Source organism: Tachysurus fulvidraco, chromosome 1 (genome assembly GCF_022655615.1).
Source record: "Tachysurus fulvidraco isolate hzauxx_2018 chromosome 1, HZAU_PFXX_2.0, whole genome shotgun sequence".
NCBI classification, from domain to species: domain Eukaryota; kingdom Metazoa; phylum Chordata; class Actinopteri; order Siluriformes; family Bagridae; genus Tachysurus; species Tachysurus fulvidraco.
In genome coordinates, this window is record NC_062518.1 from 50314482 (window position 1) to 50329890 (window position 15409).

At 38.1% G+C, this 15409-nt stretch overlaps 3 protein-coding genes across 9 annotated transcripts in view; 2 read left to right on the top strand and 1 right to left on the bottom strand.

Annotated features, from left to right (window-relative positions):
- The window catches only part of LOC113636588, a 204478-nt gene that overhangs the window by 160525 nt on the left and 28544 nt on the right, over nucleotides 1-15409 (bottom strand). The window lies entirely within an intron of this gene.
- The window catches only part of LOC113636558, an 86513-nt gene that overhangs the window by 9073 nt on the left and 62031 nt on the right, over nucleotides 1-15409 (top strand). The gene's annotated exons all lie outside the window — the stretch shown is intronic.
- Nucleotides 1-15409, top strand: part of LOC125141289 — a 72515-nt gene that overhangs the window by 8549 nt on the left and 48557 nt on the right. The window lies entirely within an intron of this gene.

Below are 15409 nucleotides of genomic sequence, written 5' to 3' on the forward strand. Positions count from 1 at the left end.
ACTTGCAGTGATACTTCATTGTAAGGGGAACAAATCAGATGCTGCTGGGCTTTCTTGGTGATGGAGCTGGTGTTGAGTGACCAGGTGAAGTTCTCCGCTAGATGAACACCAAGAAATTTGGTGCTCCTGACGATCTCTACAGGTGATCCGTTGATGTTCAGCAGAGAGTGGTCACTCTGTGCTCTCCTGAAGTCAACAACCATCTCTTTGGTTTTACCAACATTCAGAGACAGGTTGTTGGTTCTAAATCGAAGGGAGCAATAACAATGTCGATGAGCAAAGAGAAGAAACAAACAGGAGAAAACGACAGAAAATGTCCAAGGTTTGGGATTATTTCAAATTGAAAAGTAAAGAAAATGAAAAGAAAGCTGGCATACCACAACAGCACGTCGTCCGTGCTTATATATTCAATTCACGTTTTATTTGTATAGCGCTTTTTACAATGGGTTTTGTCTGAAAGCAGCTTTACAGAACATAAACATAGAACAGAAGGTAAACAAAAAGAAATATAGAGAATTAATATAGTAAAAATTCAAGATATATATATATATATATATATATCTTGAATCTTTATAGTAAAAATGCGCTATATATATGTATGTATGTATGTATGTATGTATGTATGTATGTATGTATGTTTATGTATTTATCCCCAATGAGCAAGTCTGAGGTGACTCAGGCAGCAGTGGCAAGGAAAAACTCCCTTAAATTGGTAAGGAAGAAACCTTGAGAGGAACCAGACTCAAAGGGGAACCCATCCTCATATGGGTGACACTTGAGGGTGTGATTACAAATATACAGTCAAACAAATGTTTAATTGTGGTAAAGGTCACATGGAGTTCAGATCTCCTCTTGGTATCATAGAGTCCAACTGGAGCAGGTAGATCTGTAGATGTCTCAGGATTCTCAGAGTCAGCCTCATCTTAGTGGAGGTCCAGAATCTTCACCACACGGAAGATGATTGGAGCTGGTACAATGTCAGGATGCCTCGGGATGGGTGTGAAAGAGAAAAGCAGTGTAGAGGGATTAACATATCTGCTGTTCATAAAAAAGGTGCAAGTCTAATTTAATGGTGCATAATTTTATGGGATGTATTATATGTGTGTGTACACCTGACTAAAGAGATGAGTTTTTAATCTGTTTTTGAACTGGGAAAGTGTGTCTGAGCCCCGAACACTATCAGGAAGACTATTTTGGAAGTTTGGGAGCTAAATAAGAAAACGCTCTACCACCTTTAGTAGACTTAGATATTCTGGGAACTAGCAGAAGTCCTGAGTTTTGTGATGTCAGAGAGCGTGAAGGATTGTAACGTGTTAGAAGACTAGTTAGATACATGGGAGCTAAACCATTAAGAGCCTTGTACGTAAGTAGCAGCAGTTTGTAGTCAGTTCTAAACTTAATGTAGCCAGTGTAGAGATGATAAAATTGGGGTTATATGGTCATACTTTCTTGTCCTAGTGAGAACTCTGGCAGCTGCATTTTGGACTAACTGTAACCTATTTATTAAAGATGCAGGACAACCACCTAGTAATGCATTACAATAGTCCAGTCTAGAGGTCATGAACGCATGAACTAGCTTCTCAGCATCAGATACAGACAGGATGTTTCTCAGCTTGGCAATGTTTCTAAGGTGGAAGAAGGCTGTTTTTGTGGACATCTGATCATCCTCCACTAACATCCGCAGTGACCTGAATTACAGCTGCTTTTCTGTGTTGGGACAAGAGCTGTTTTTTAACTCATGACTGACCTGGACCGCAAACCAAAATGATGGTTGGAGAAGGGAATAATCTTGGAGAAGTTGCTTTATATAAGGACATTTGCTAAATAAAATGACTTTAAATGTCTGCTGTAAAACAGTGAGAAATGTAATTGAATCATGTTTACAGTTAAAGTGCTGCTGCTGTACACATTAATATTAGAGAGTTCGTAAGACCTAAAAAACTGACATTCACTCAAGGTACCAATACACCTGGGCCAGTACACCTGCAAACACTAACTCAGTAATACAGGTGGAAAAAATTGCCAGTTCAGTTCTATAATGGATATAAAAAAGTCTACACACACTGAAGTCTACACACAGCATGGTGGTATGCTGGTCAACATATGTTGTCTATGATGCTAGTATAATCCCAGCAAGACCACAACAAAACCCATTTGTTACATATCACATTTCTTAGTGCATATTCATAGTTAAATAAAGACCAAGACCATTTTCTAGAGAATTGCAACATTCTGGATATACCTATCATTTACATGGCTTTCTCGTGTATATATATATATATATATATATATATATATATATATCTATATATATATATATATATATTTTTATATTTATATATATATATATGTTTGTTTAAAATATTTATTGGACAATGAAATTTGCCATCACACTGTTATATACACGCGTGCACAAATAACGTTACACAATATAACCTTTACAACACACATGTTTGATCTTAGCTTCTGCTCTCTCTTTTAGCGAGTAACAAGTAGTATGTGGTGGTGACGACCATGTTTTTTTTTAAGAGGCGCTACCCGGAGTCGTTTGACTTTAGACAACTCCTGCACTATGTCTTCTTTATTCTCTGAACAATTATACAAAACAAAATAAGAAACAAAACTTGTATCTCATCATCTGCAGTGTTTTCTTGTGTAGTATTGTGTTATTTATGTCTGAGAGTCACAAACTGCTGGAACCAATCTGATTCTGATTCTGATTTGTTTATATTGTGCAGTGAACGAGTTACGATAAAAGAGCTACCCAATAAACCTGAGTTTGGTCAAACATGTCATAGTTAAAGTCCTTAATTTCGCTAGTTAAAACAACTGCCGTGCAGCCGTCATCCAGGTACCTCCCGTATGCAAACATTCTGATTCCCATTGATCAGCAGATTCATCCTGTAGAAGCAGAAGCTTTTTATTTACCCCAAAACAAAATCTTAATTACGGTGGCAAAAACATGATCTGTAAAACGTACACTTATACTAATTTTGATAAACACTGTAAGGTATATAATGTAGTCGAAAACATTTGCGAGATTTATTTTTGGAAAGTGCAGGAACTACGTTTACCATTTCATTCGGGAACATTGTTGCTTTAAAGGTTGCATAGCAACACTGATGCTGGGTAATATCTCTTAACATTACCGCTTTACTAAAAAAACAAACAGTTTAACTACTTCTTAATTGAGACAAATGGATTATATATATCTTTCAAAAACCATCATTCTGTATGATTTATATGCTGCTTCCCTCGTGGAGCCCGGGAAGTCAACATTTGTTGGTATTACTATATTTAATTTGTGGACACACTTTAACCCCTTTAAGCATAGCCCCCCTTTTGCAGCTTTTTCGCCTACATGACCTACCCAACAAAAAGTGGTACAGCTCCCACATACTTTGACACACATGAGCCTGGTCTCATTGGAAAGAAGAGATTCTCTAGTTTCAGAAACTAGTTTCAGATTGATTCTAGGCCTTACTGGCACAAAGTTACAGGGGTTTGAATGCAGGTTTTCATGTCCACCTGGGTTGTTTACCTTAATCTTATTTTTCTGGAACATGTTAGGGACCAAATAACAACTGAGAGTCATAGCCACATGTCTTGGCTTTCACCAAAAAAAAAAATTCGAGTCAAAAGACCCAAAAATGGCTTCAATAAAAATATTTTTCTACGGCCCTGGTCGTCGGGTGCAGCGTTTTTGTGTACTTGTTTACTATATAACTTTGAAATAAAAGGCTGCAGGCTCAGTCTGACAAGCCATAAATAAGCCTAGACTCTCTCTCTATCACTCTGGTGTGAAAACAGGCCTGTAACTTGACACCCTGAGCTGTGAGAGGGACAAAAGGTCAGGGATTACGCAAGAATTCTTCTGCGCATCCAGTTCACGCAGACACAGGCAAAGAACATACGGCATGTCGCATACCGTTGGAATCGTCTGCTTATTGACTAAACAGCTGTATAGGTCCCAGCCCATTTCATTGCTATTGGAAGGAGTAATTGTCAGTCAAATGCGGGTTCCCAAAAATGAGGTCATGCCATCATTGGCTTCCCAGCCGTCTATCTCTGCCATACAAGCACCGATTGGCTCAAATGAGGGCTTATTTGATTCGTTAGGACCTGGGCTATAAATATGACGTAGACTTTGAATTTTTGAATATCCCAATTAGGAGTTAGAGCGGCAAAACGAGATGATGGCGCACTTCTGTTTCCAGTTTTCAGAACACTAACGGAATATTTGCGGCGCGACCAGAGCGTTTTGGATTAAAAGGCTTACAGATTTCAATTCCTTGGACCTGTGTGGATTTTTGTGGATTATTTGTGTTGGAATATATTACCCCAGTGAAGAAAGAGACGTGTCTAAAGGTAAGGGAAAAACCGGTCTAGCGCCACCTAGGTCAGTTTTGTCCGAAATTTTTTTCTAATTGTATGAAGGCTGTGAATCATATTGTGCTTTGTGTGTGGGCTTAAAAAATTATTGAGAGTATAAACTTTACTAGGTAAATAGGTTTTTTCGTGTTTTTGGAGGATTTGATGCTTTAAAGTTGAATTGAAGCTTGTTTCTGGGTCATCCCCTAGTGGTCACGTCTACTTCCGTGCCGTGCACGGCACAGCGACCCGTAATGAACAATTTTTAAATGTTTTTATTCTTTGTTATTCAAAGCTTTTTGAGCTTTATTTCAGTTCTTTATTCAAAAGAGGGAGCAAGAGAAATAACACACTTATAATTAAATATATTCCAATATATTGTGTTTTAATCGTATAATGTGTTACATAGAAACATACACAAGCAAAAATAAAGGTTGTTCCCATAAATCTCATTCCAGCAAGATCATACTGATTAACCAGCTACACCAGCCCCATTTTGCTTGATAACACCATGACTATGCTGGCCACCAATCTATACCAGCATTATACCAGCACTATACCAGCATGAACCAGTAAAAACCAGTCTGGACCAGCATGGAATTCATGCTGGTTTATGCTGGATTTTTCAGCAGGGATGATGCATTTTAAAAGGCCATTTTTTTAATTTAAGTTTAGACCTAATTCCATCTGGTCTTTTATTTAAAAATAAAAGTGAAAACAACAGAAAACTACAAAGTGTCTTAGATGAAAATAAGAGATTGTAAGAAAACAGTCGTGTTTGAGCCATCTGAAGCTCGTAGAACTCTAAATCTGAAATTTGGGGACTTTCTGGGTGTCTTAATTAATAGTGCTCTTAAATTTGACAAACAGATTAGTTCTTTTGTCAAATCTAGTTCTTTTTATTTCTTTTTATTGAGTGTTGTCCGAAGTGATTCAATCCTGTATTTCTTCAAGGCTTGACGGTTTGAAGGAATTAAACCTGGAACTCTCTCGCAACAATATCAAATTCAGCTGCTACAGGTCCAAGCACATGAGCTTGAGACACAGTGTGACGTTCGTCTGAAAGAGCTCGAGCTCCAATTAAAGTTTGGCCAGCCTCTAAGTCCCTCTCCTGATGTAAAGGGGAATATAATTCCTGGGCCAGTGAATACATCCTCTCCTCTCCCTGCTGCTTCGCATACGGCACTGGCAAGTTCCTCTGATTTTGATATTAGTAAACAAATCTCGTTAGTTCCGTCGTTCAGAGACAGTGAAGTCGACTCACTTCACTGTTTTTGATAGCATCGTGACCACATTACAGTGACCTAGACAAATTTGGCCTTTGCCCTTGCAGTGCAAACTGTTAGGAAAAGCACAGGTGTGTTCTGTGGAATTTGACACTACTTTTGGCAGCTCGTAAATTTTTTTATTGTCATGAAAAGGGACATGTGTTTGCCGTTTGTCCATTACTGCAGCGTAAGAACCTGCGGAAAGCTCAGAACACACCTAAGAGTGTAGCTTTCATTCGTGTTCCTGCTTCTGAGCCACTAAACTCTGTTGACCTGACAATTGAACCGTTTGTTTGTGATGGTGCTGTTGCTTTGTCTAATTCTGATTGAGTTTAAACCTGTGCGTATCTTGCGAGATACCGGTGCTGCATTTACCAGACGTTCATTTTAGCAAGTACATTACCATTTTCTTCTCAGTCCAGTTGTGGGTCTAATGTGTTGATTCAAGGTATTGAGTTGGGGATAATGAGAGTTCCTTTACACAGCATTTATTTGTGTTTTAACATTGACTGGCCTAGTCAAAGTTGCTGTACGTTCTAAATTGCCAGTAAAAGGGATTTAGCTTATTTTTGGAAACAATCTAGCTGAAAGTGAAGTTACTGCTTTACCCAAGGTTAATGATGTACCATCTAGTGCAGATTTTAGTGCAGAAATTTCCCAATGTTTTTCAGTCATGTGTTGTCACTCGTGCACAAGCCCGTAAGTTTGAGGATGAAATTGATTTTTCAAACTCCTTTATGGGTTCAAAAATGTCTCGTACAAAGGCTGAGGTAGAAAATGAATGTTCTTCAGGTGTGATTGTTCAGCCTAGCTTTGATTTTCCTTTCAGTAAGCACTACACAACAATTAGTGCTCCAAAAACCGATGAAACACTGTTGGTGTGTCAGTCCACTGTGATAGATAAGTCTGATTTGCCTCGATATGCAATTGCATATTTTCTAGACGATGGTGTACTCATGCGAAAGTGAAGTCCAGAGAAAATAAAACATGATTGGAGTTCTGTATTTCAAATTGTTGTTCCCGGTCATGGTCTAGCCCATGACCACAAACGTTCAGGACACTGTTCGGAAATCATAACCTCTTGAAACATTTCTTCTGGCCAGGAATGAAGTCCTTTGTAACACAGTACTGCCATTCGTGCCATTCATGTCAAATTGCAGGAAAGCTTAATCAGATTGTGCCTCCTGCACCTTTTAAAGCCAGTTCTAGTTTTAAATGAACCAGTAAGTTTGTGATAGACTGTGTAAGACTTTTGCCCAAGACTGTCAGTACATACTGTATGTATTTGTTGACTATGATGTGCTCTGCAACTAGATTTCCCAAAGCCATCCCATTATGCTCCCTGAAGTCCCCCAACATTGTGAAAGCCGTTGTGAGATTTTGCACCACTTTTGGTCTACCCAAGGTTATTCAATCTTACCAAGGTACAAATTTTACTTCCCATGTGTTTCGTAAAGCCATGAACTGAACATTACCCACAACATTTGAAAATTCTAGATCTTCTTTAACAACTTGCCCCTCTGTAGCAGTTTCTGTGGAAGTTGTTTGATCTGCTGATTCTACATGAGTATATGATCTTTGTTTGGGCAGTACTGCCATATCCAGTGCTTGGTTACAAAATTCAGAAACCCTTGCTATTTTAAGTTCAAAACTCTCCCACTTATCTGAGTCATTTCGAAATGAGTTGTTACAGTAAATTGAAAAATTTTCATCACTTTTCTCAGATGTGCCTATTGTTGCTTCTGTATTAAAGCATTATATTGATGTTGCTGACCATCATCCGATCAAACAGAATGCTTAATGAGTAAATCCGGTCAAACGTCAGATAATGAAACAAGAAACAGTCCACCTCGTGAAGCATGGTTTAGCCGTGCCTAGTTGTGCTCACCCTGCTTGTTGGTACCCAAACCTGATGGCACCCCATGTTTCTGCACAGACTACCAAAAGATTAACCAGGTCACCAAAGCAGATTCCTATACACTCACATGAATAGAAGATTGTGTTGACCGAATTGGAAGATCTCAGTTTGTAACCAAATTAGACTTACTGAAGGGTTATTGTCAAGTGCCACTTACAGAATGTGCCTCTGAAATGTCCGCATTCGCTACTCCAGATACCATCTTACAATATAAGGTGTTAGCTTTTGGTCTTTGAATTGCTCCAGCAACATTTCACTTTATGTGTAAAGTTCTGTCCAATGTGAACAATTGTGAAGCTTATCTTGATGATGTGTGTTATTCAGAGACTTGGGAAAGTCATTTGAAGACATTAGAAAATGTGTTCTCTAGGGCTGGGTGAAAGATGATAAAGATAACGATATGTATCGCGATAGACATGTGATCTATATCAATAAAAAATGTGTTAGATTTTTTGTCGGAAGAAAACAGAGTTTGCAAAGGAAATTTGGTTACATTAACAAAGGCACACACTCTCTGCCAACCTAGCAATGTAGGGAGTGACACGCTAACAGCCAATCATGTAACAGTTTCATGTTTGTTTGTGCCATATTGTTGTCTAGTGCTGGTCCCATCATTCCTGTTCAGTAACCGGCGACTGATTAGCAGAAGATGAGTGACACAGCGAGTGAGGAAATCGTAAATAAAAAAGGAAAAGTCAGCTCACCAGTATGGCAGTTTTTGGATATTATAAGTCTGACCGTAGTCACACCAATGTTGTCTGCAAGTTATGCAAGACCGTCGTCCCCGCCAAGACTGGTAATACCACAAACTTGATTTACCACCTTAGCCGCTTTCACCCTTTTGAGCACAGCCGTATTCAACCAACAACATCTGTAGCTGCAACACTGCACAAGAAACACTAACACACACACTAACACATATACACACACATACACACATGTACACACACTACTGTTCTCTAGATTTAAGGAAGCCAATTTAACTCTAAACCTCGCCAAATGCGGGTTTTGTAATGCTATGGTTACATATTTATTTAAGGAAGTTGGGAAGGGTACCGTAAGACTGGTAGAAGCCAAAGTTAGTGCCACTTTCCTACACCTCGGACAAAGAGAGAACTCTGGCGCTTTCTGGGCATGCTGGATACTACAGAAGTTTCTGTAGAAATTTTCTGATGTAGTGAAACCCCTTACTGACAACCTCCGAAAAGCTATTCCTTTTGTTTGGTCTTTTCCATGTCAGGTTGCTTTTGATTCTTTAAAGAATTTATGATGTAGTGCACCAATTTTAGCTACTCCCGACTTTTCAAAAGCGTTTAAACATGACGTTGACGCTAGTGGTACTGGTGCTGGTGTTGTACTTCTGCAGGAAGATGAAAATGGAATTGACCACCCCTTGTGTTTCTTTTAAAAAAAAATTCTGCCATCAATGTAACTACAGCACTTGCCCTCTTGTTAGCTTTGCAGCAATTTGAAGTTCATGTTGGTTCAAGTTCACAACCTGTTGAACAGAACCTTTTTCACAAGTGAATCTCCTCCAAGAACAGAATCTGTTCAGAAGGCATCAATATCACATGTATCTCTCTGCACTGACAGTTATTATTTCCAGGTGCTATGTTTAATGATAGTCAGAAGAACTGCAGTATTGATTTTTGCAGTGATATTTATTGTGAAGTGAAGTGAAAGTGACCTACAGCTAAGTATGGTGACCCATACTCAGAATTCGTTCTCTCCATTTAACTCATCCAAGGTGCACACACATAGCAGTACACACACACACACACACACCATGAACACACACCCGGAGCAGTGGGCAGCCATTTATGCTGCGGCACCCGGAGAGCAGTTGGAGGGGTTCGGTGCCTTGCACAAGGGCACCTCAGTCGTGGCCGGCCCGAGACTCGAACCCTTTGGGTTAGGAGTCAAACTCTCTAACCATTAGGCCACGACTTCCCCCCCAAGTGGGGTGAGTGACGCCAAACCACAGCAGCAACACGACTAAATGCCCCCCTCAGCATGACAGAGACACCAGACTCCACACCACATGTGGAGAACAAGCTGAAGGCCAATTCATCTGACCAGATCACAGATTTACATGTCTATGTAGACCAGTCTGTGGATTTTATGTGATCAGACATCTGATCATCTGACAAGACCATCTTAATTCACAGTATTATTAGCTTAATTAGTATTACTTAATCGGTTCTGAAAACTTTCCCGTATTCCTTAAGCTAAGCTTAATCATGTACAATCTGACATCGGCGTATCATTTCCCTTGTAAGGTTTTCTTGAATGTTTCATAAAATAAATGATCTTCAGTGGACAACATGCTTTTTTTGGGGGGACAGAAACCGTACATAAAAAAATGCAAATTAAGGCAAAGCATTAAACATCAATCTCATGGTAATTTTTCTACAAGTCAGTACCCGGTACCGATCGTCAGCCCTGAGTAATGTGCCGATGTCAAATGGATGGATAAGAGAACACTGCCTTTGGGGGGGTCCCGTCATTTGAATATGAATGAGTGAGTGCACCTATGGCTGGGGATATTACCTAATGCTATGTTTCCTGTTCCTACAAAACAGTGTGTGTAGTTTCATTTAGGAGGAGGCTGTGCAATGAATGTGTTAATTCTTGTTTATTTGATTTAACTTGGGTGTTCTTTCAACACACGCATTATAGTCTGTAGACATATAGTGGCATTACCTGTAGTTAAATTAGTCCTCCCAGGACCTCCATCTCAACAGAATAGGGAGGCTGGTGAATTTATCACCAGACAAATGGGTACCATTCGGTACTCCATAAGCATCCTGCTTCCACATGCAGTAAGAATTTTTACAGTATTGGGCTATGGCCTTCAGTTCACTACCATTAATTTTCATGGGAATAATTGTGTGTTTGCTTGCAGACGTGGGGACTATCATGCACACATAACAAGACTCATCTTTGATCATTTTGGCAGTGTAAGTGGCTAGTTGCCAGTAAGTGTGTTCCTACATGTCTCTGCGACTTCTAGAAGTGGGATTTTCTGGAGTCTTTTCTGCATTCTCTTTTATTAACAGGCAGATCATAAGGATCCCAGTCCTTAGGACTCCAGGGTGATAGGTTGCAAGGCTCCTCATCTTAACAGGAGCTTCTACCTGGCTTACTTTAATCGTCCTTTGAAGCCAGATCTTTGTGTGTGTGTGTGTGTGTGTGTGCGTGTGTGTGTGTGTGATGACTCTCTGGGTGTCGTAGTTAGTATGTAATACTGTATCGTCGTCTGCTGTCCTACGTGTCGGTCACATTTACTTCTTTCACTTAGTTTAATAATTTCATTAACATTTGTCTTCACATTTGTGTGTGTGTCCATGTTACTCTTTCATATGACGCTGCTTCTTCTCAGTGTCGGCAAACAGGTGGTATATTGGTGTTTCTTTGGACTCAGACACTTTATGCGTCATAGAGAGTCAGTTGGAGCTCACGGGAGAGGTTAATAGCACATCACCGTGTGCCCTGATGCTCCATCTTGTTCCTCTTAGCAGTTGTCAGTTGCTGGTTTTTCCTCTGGTTCAGGAACTCGCTTACAGTGGCTAATGTGAAGCCACGTCGCTCTCTCTACAATGTTCACTGCAGTCTGTGTGGTCAGAAGTACCTGAAACGGTACAAGCAACCTCCTGGTTCTCCAGATTTTCCTCCCAAAATCCTTCACCACCATCCAGTCACCTTATGCAGTGTTTCCTTCACCTGCTTATGAATTTGTGAAAGAATAGAGGACAAGGTTGCATAATAACACAGCATCGCTCACAAAATATTTGGTGTACCGATATTAGGGCTGGGCAATATGGCTGAAAACTGTATCACGATATGAGTATGATACGATAATTATTGATATTTTTTATGACCCATTTAAAATAAGGACGAGGAGAAAAATATATTACATTTAAACATTTTTATTTGAAACCTAACCTTCCTCTGATCATAATCCCCTCCGTTATTAAGACAGAAATGGAACAACCAGGAAAAATTAAATAATTATAATGTAAACATAAGTCTAAAGTCACAATGAACACTTAACGTATATCTCTTACCGTTTGAGGTGCAAAATGAAAGAAAATGTAAGAAATGCTCAATAAAGTGTAAAATAGTGCAAAGTGTTAAATATAAACATAGAGAGACCACTAGCTGTTCACCTTCTGGTGAATAAAGTCTTTTTAAAATATGTGCAATGTTTTTTTTAAACATAAATAAAACTGAGATAGACAGATACATCTGTAATATAAAAAAACAAACCTGATAGCGTACAGTAACATAGTTGAAATATAAAACCTGCAGAAATCTGAAACAGTAACTCAAGTTATTCTTACACTAATAATACTTGAAATATTCAAGTACATTTTCGTAGACTTATAATTTAGGGCTGTAGCTATTGAATATTTTAGTAATCGAGTATTCTACTAAAGATTTCATTGATTAATCGAGTAATCGGATAAAATGTATTTTTGCTTAATTAAAGAGCAATATTAAATATACAGGAGAAAATAAGATGGGTCTCTTAAAATGAACAATTAATTGGTTTCCTTTTTTAGAAAAATTAACTTTTATTTTTTAAATGCATAGTATGCAATGCATACAACAATATTTTCTATCAAAAATAAACATTTAGATACCCGTTGTTTCTCTGTCTGTACTTGTACTGTGAACAATGACAAAAAGTTGACTGAGAAGAAGTACATTTAAGTGCCATACATTCTGGGTTTTAAATTAACCCTTTTCTGAGATGCAAAAACAAAAAAATAAATTACTTTCAAATTACTTTTTTATCAAAAAATAAATTTGTCAAATTTGTTTTTATTAAAACTAATTCATACATTAAAATAAATAGTAATAATAATACAAAAATACTGCTTTTAAGTCATGCAGCTTAACTTTCAGAACGAAAAGATTCAAAATATACAGCTCAGGCATAACATAAACCTTTGCAGCCCACACTAGCCCACACCCTCAAAACAATAGAGAGCTAACTCCTCGCGTATCCTTCTGCTTTTATGTAAGCACGTTGTCACACACACAAAAACACAAAATAATTGCACAAGAATGTGACATGAGCTTTAAAATGAATTAAAAGAGGCTTAGAGGCAGATGAATTTGCCTTGATAAATTTTTGTAATCGACTTACTTGAGGAATCGTTTCAGCCCTACTTATAATATCCAAAAAAATGGCATACTGGTGAGTTGACTTTTCCTCTTTTATTTACAATTTCCTCACTCACTGCGACACTCCAGGATCAAGGATTGCATAAATATGTATAAGATTATGTATATACAGTAGGTTCTGCAATAAGATCAAATGCGTAAAAATGACATTAGTTGTTTATTTATTTTAGGCTTTGAATTGTTTTGTATATCTGCAACTCTGTTTTTTTTTCTATGCTTTTACCTTGTTCTGATATCAGCTGTAACAGGAATTTCACCACATATTTCACATTTTGCAACTTCCAAGCTTTATTATAAATGGTTGTAGCTTCACAATGTGATTTTCCATTAATATGTAAGGCAAACCAAAATAACGAATACCGCAATTTACAAGGCCACTTCTTGCATCACTGTCAGTTGAACTTTGTGTGTTTGTGCTTCTGTCTTTTTTACTGCTCTTGCTTACTTTCTCTGCATGCAGAGCGTGTTGTTCGATAAGGCTCAGCTGTCTAATGTCCATCGTGATGCTGTTATGAGAGCCATGAGGGCTCCCTCTGCTGGCCTGCAGAGGATTTGCTGCACTTTAGCATCAGGGCTCCATTTCCCATAATTCATTGCACCACCAACTCAACACACCTGTTTCCTATTTGCAATAACCTGGTCTATTTAAGCTCACTCAGAACTCTTGGGTGTCGTGAAATATTGTTAGCGTTGTCTGCATTCTGAGCATATTATCGGTTCTGTATATTGTCTTGTTTTGACCTTGCTTGTTTTTTGTGTTTGTGAATGTTTGCTACCTGCCCTGACCTACACCTGTATTATTGACTACTGTTTTTGGATTTCCTTTGATGTTGTTGTATGCCTGATGTTTAAACCTTGCCTGTTTTGGATATCGCCTAATAAACCAGCATTTGGATCTAACCTGTTTCACGTGCATGACAAATGCATAGGTTATTCACCTTTTCAGATATTTCTGGAATCAGTCCATTAATGTAGTTCCCATTAATGTAGTCCCTCACTAACTTAGTTTATATTAATAATCACCTCAGATTTACATTACCTCACTAACTTAGTTTATATTAATAATCACCTCAGGTTTATGTTTCCTCACTAACTTAGTTTATGTTAATAATCACCTCATTTTTATGTTACCTCACTAACTTAGGTTATATTAATAATCACCTCAGATTTACATTACCTCAATCAGTTAATATTAATAATCGCCTCAGACTTACGTTATCTTACAAACTTAGCTTATATTAATAACCACCTCAGGTTTATGTCACCTTACTAACTTAGTTCATAATAAGAACCTCAGATATACATTACCTCACTAACTTAGTATATATTAATAATCACCTCAAGTTTATGTTACCTCACTAACTTAGTTTATGTTAATAATCACCTCATTTTTATGTTACCTCCCTAACTTAGTTTATGTTAATAATCACCTCAGATTTACATTACCTCACTACATTTATATTAATAATCACCTCAGACTTATGTTACCTCACTAACTTAGTTTATATTAATAATAACCTTTGATTTACATTATCTCACTAGCATAAATTATATTAATAATGACCTCAGGTTTACATTACCTCACTAAATTTATATCAATAATCACCTCAGATTTATGTTACCTCCATAACTTATAATTTGCCATAAATGCCATAAATGCTACTGCAAGACTGCAGAGGATCAGAAACTGTACCTAGACGGCTGGAAGACGACTCCAACTGACTAAGAAGGTTTCAACTGACTAAGAATATTTATTTATCAGATGTTCAAGAGAACTTTGATTGCTTTTATTTTGATTTATATGTATATTTCTTACTATATATTTTTTTATTTTTAGAAGTAAAAATGTAAGAAAATTGTCACCCTATATGTTTAAAGGGAAATTTAGAAATGACTTATTTAACGCTCCTTGATGCACAATGTTTTGAAATTATTAGGATCTGACTTCGTGGCACAAATCAGAGCGTGATTTGAAAGGTTGTAAAGAGGTCAACCACCATATTGTGTGTAACGCCGTGCCTTGGAAATTGTTGGAAAAAATAGTATATAAGCTTTCCTGATTATAGGTGTGCATTCTACTTTAAGCAAGCTTATGTTTTGTTACTGTAGCACATTTGTATTGCTTAAGTATTGTGAATCAGAAAACAAATGCAGGCTAACACTTGGATAGTGTTTCTTGATTCGTGATTATCTTTGCATTTTAATTACTTTTACTTATGCTAGAATTTTTGATTTTTTGAAGGAGATTTTATTTGTAATTTTCTTTTCTTTTCTTTATATAAATTACATACACTTATTTGTATTACATTGCTTTAAATAAACCCCCCCAGCTCAGCCGCCATGTATTGGAGTTCACCCCGGTGAACGAGAGGGTCGTTTCCCTGCGCCTTCGGGTTGGGGATAGGTCTCTCACTGTTATTTGTGCTTACGGGCCAAATGGCAGTGGAGAGTACCCGACCTTCTTGGCGTCTCTGGGAGGGGTGCTGGAAAGTGCTCCGACCGGGAACTCCGTCGTTCTACTGGCGGACTTCAACGCTTATGTGGGAAGCGACAGTGACACCTGGAGGGGCGTGATTTGGAGGAACGGCCACCCCTCGACCTGAACCCGAGTGGTGTTCTGTTATTGGACTTCTGTGCTAGTCACAGTTTGTACACAACG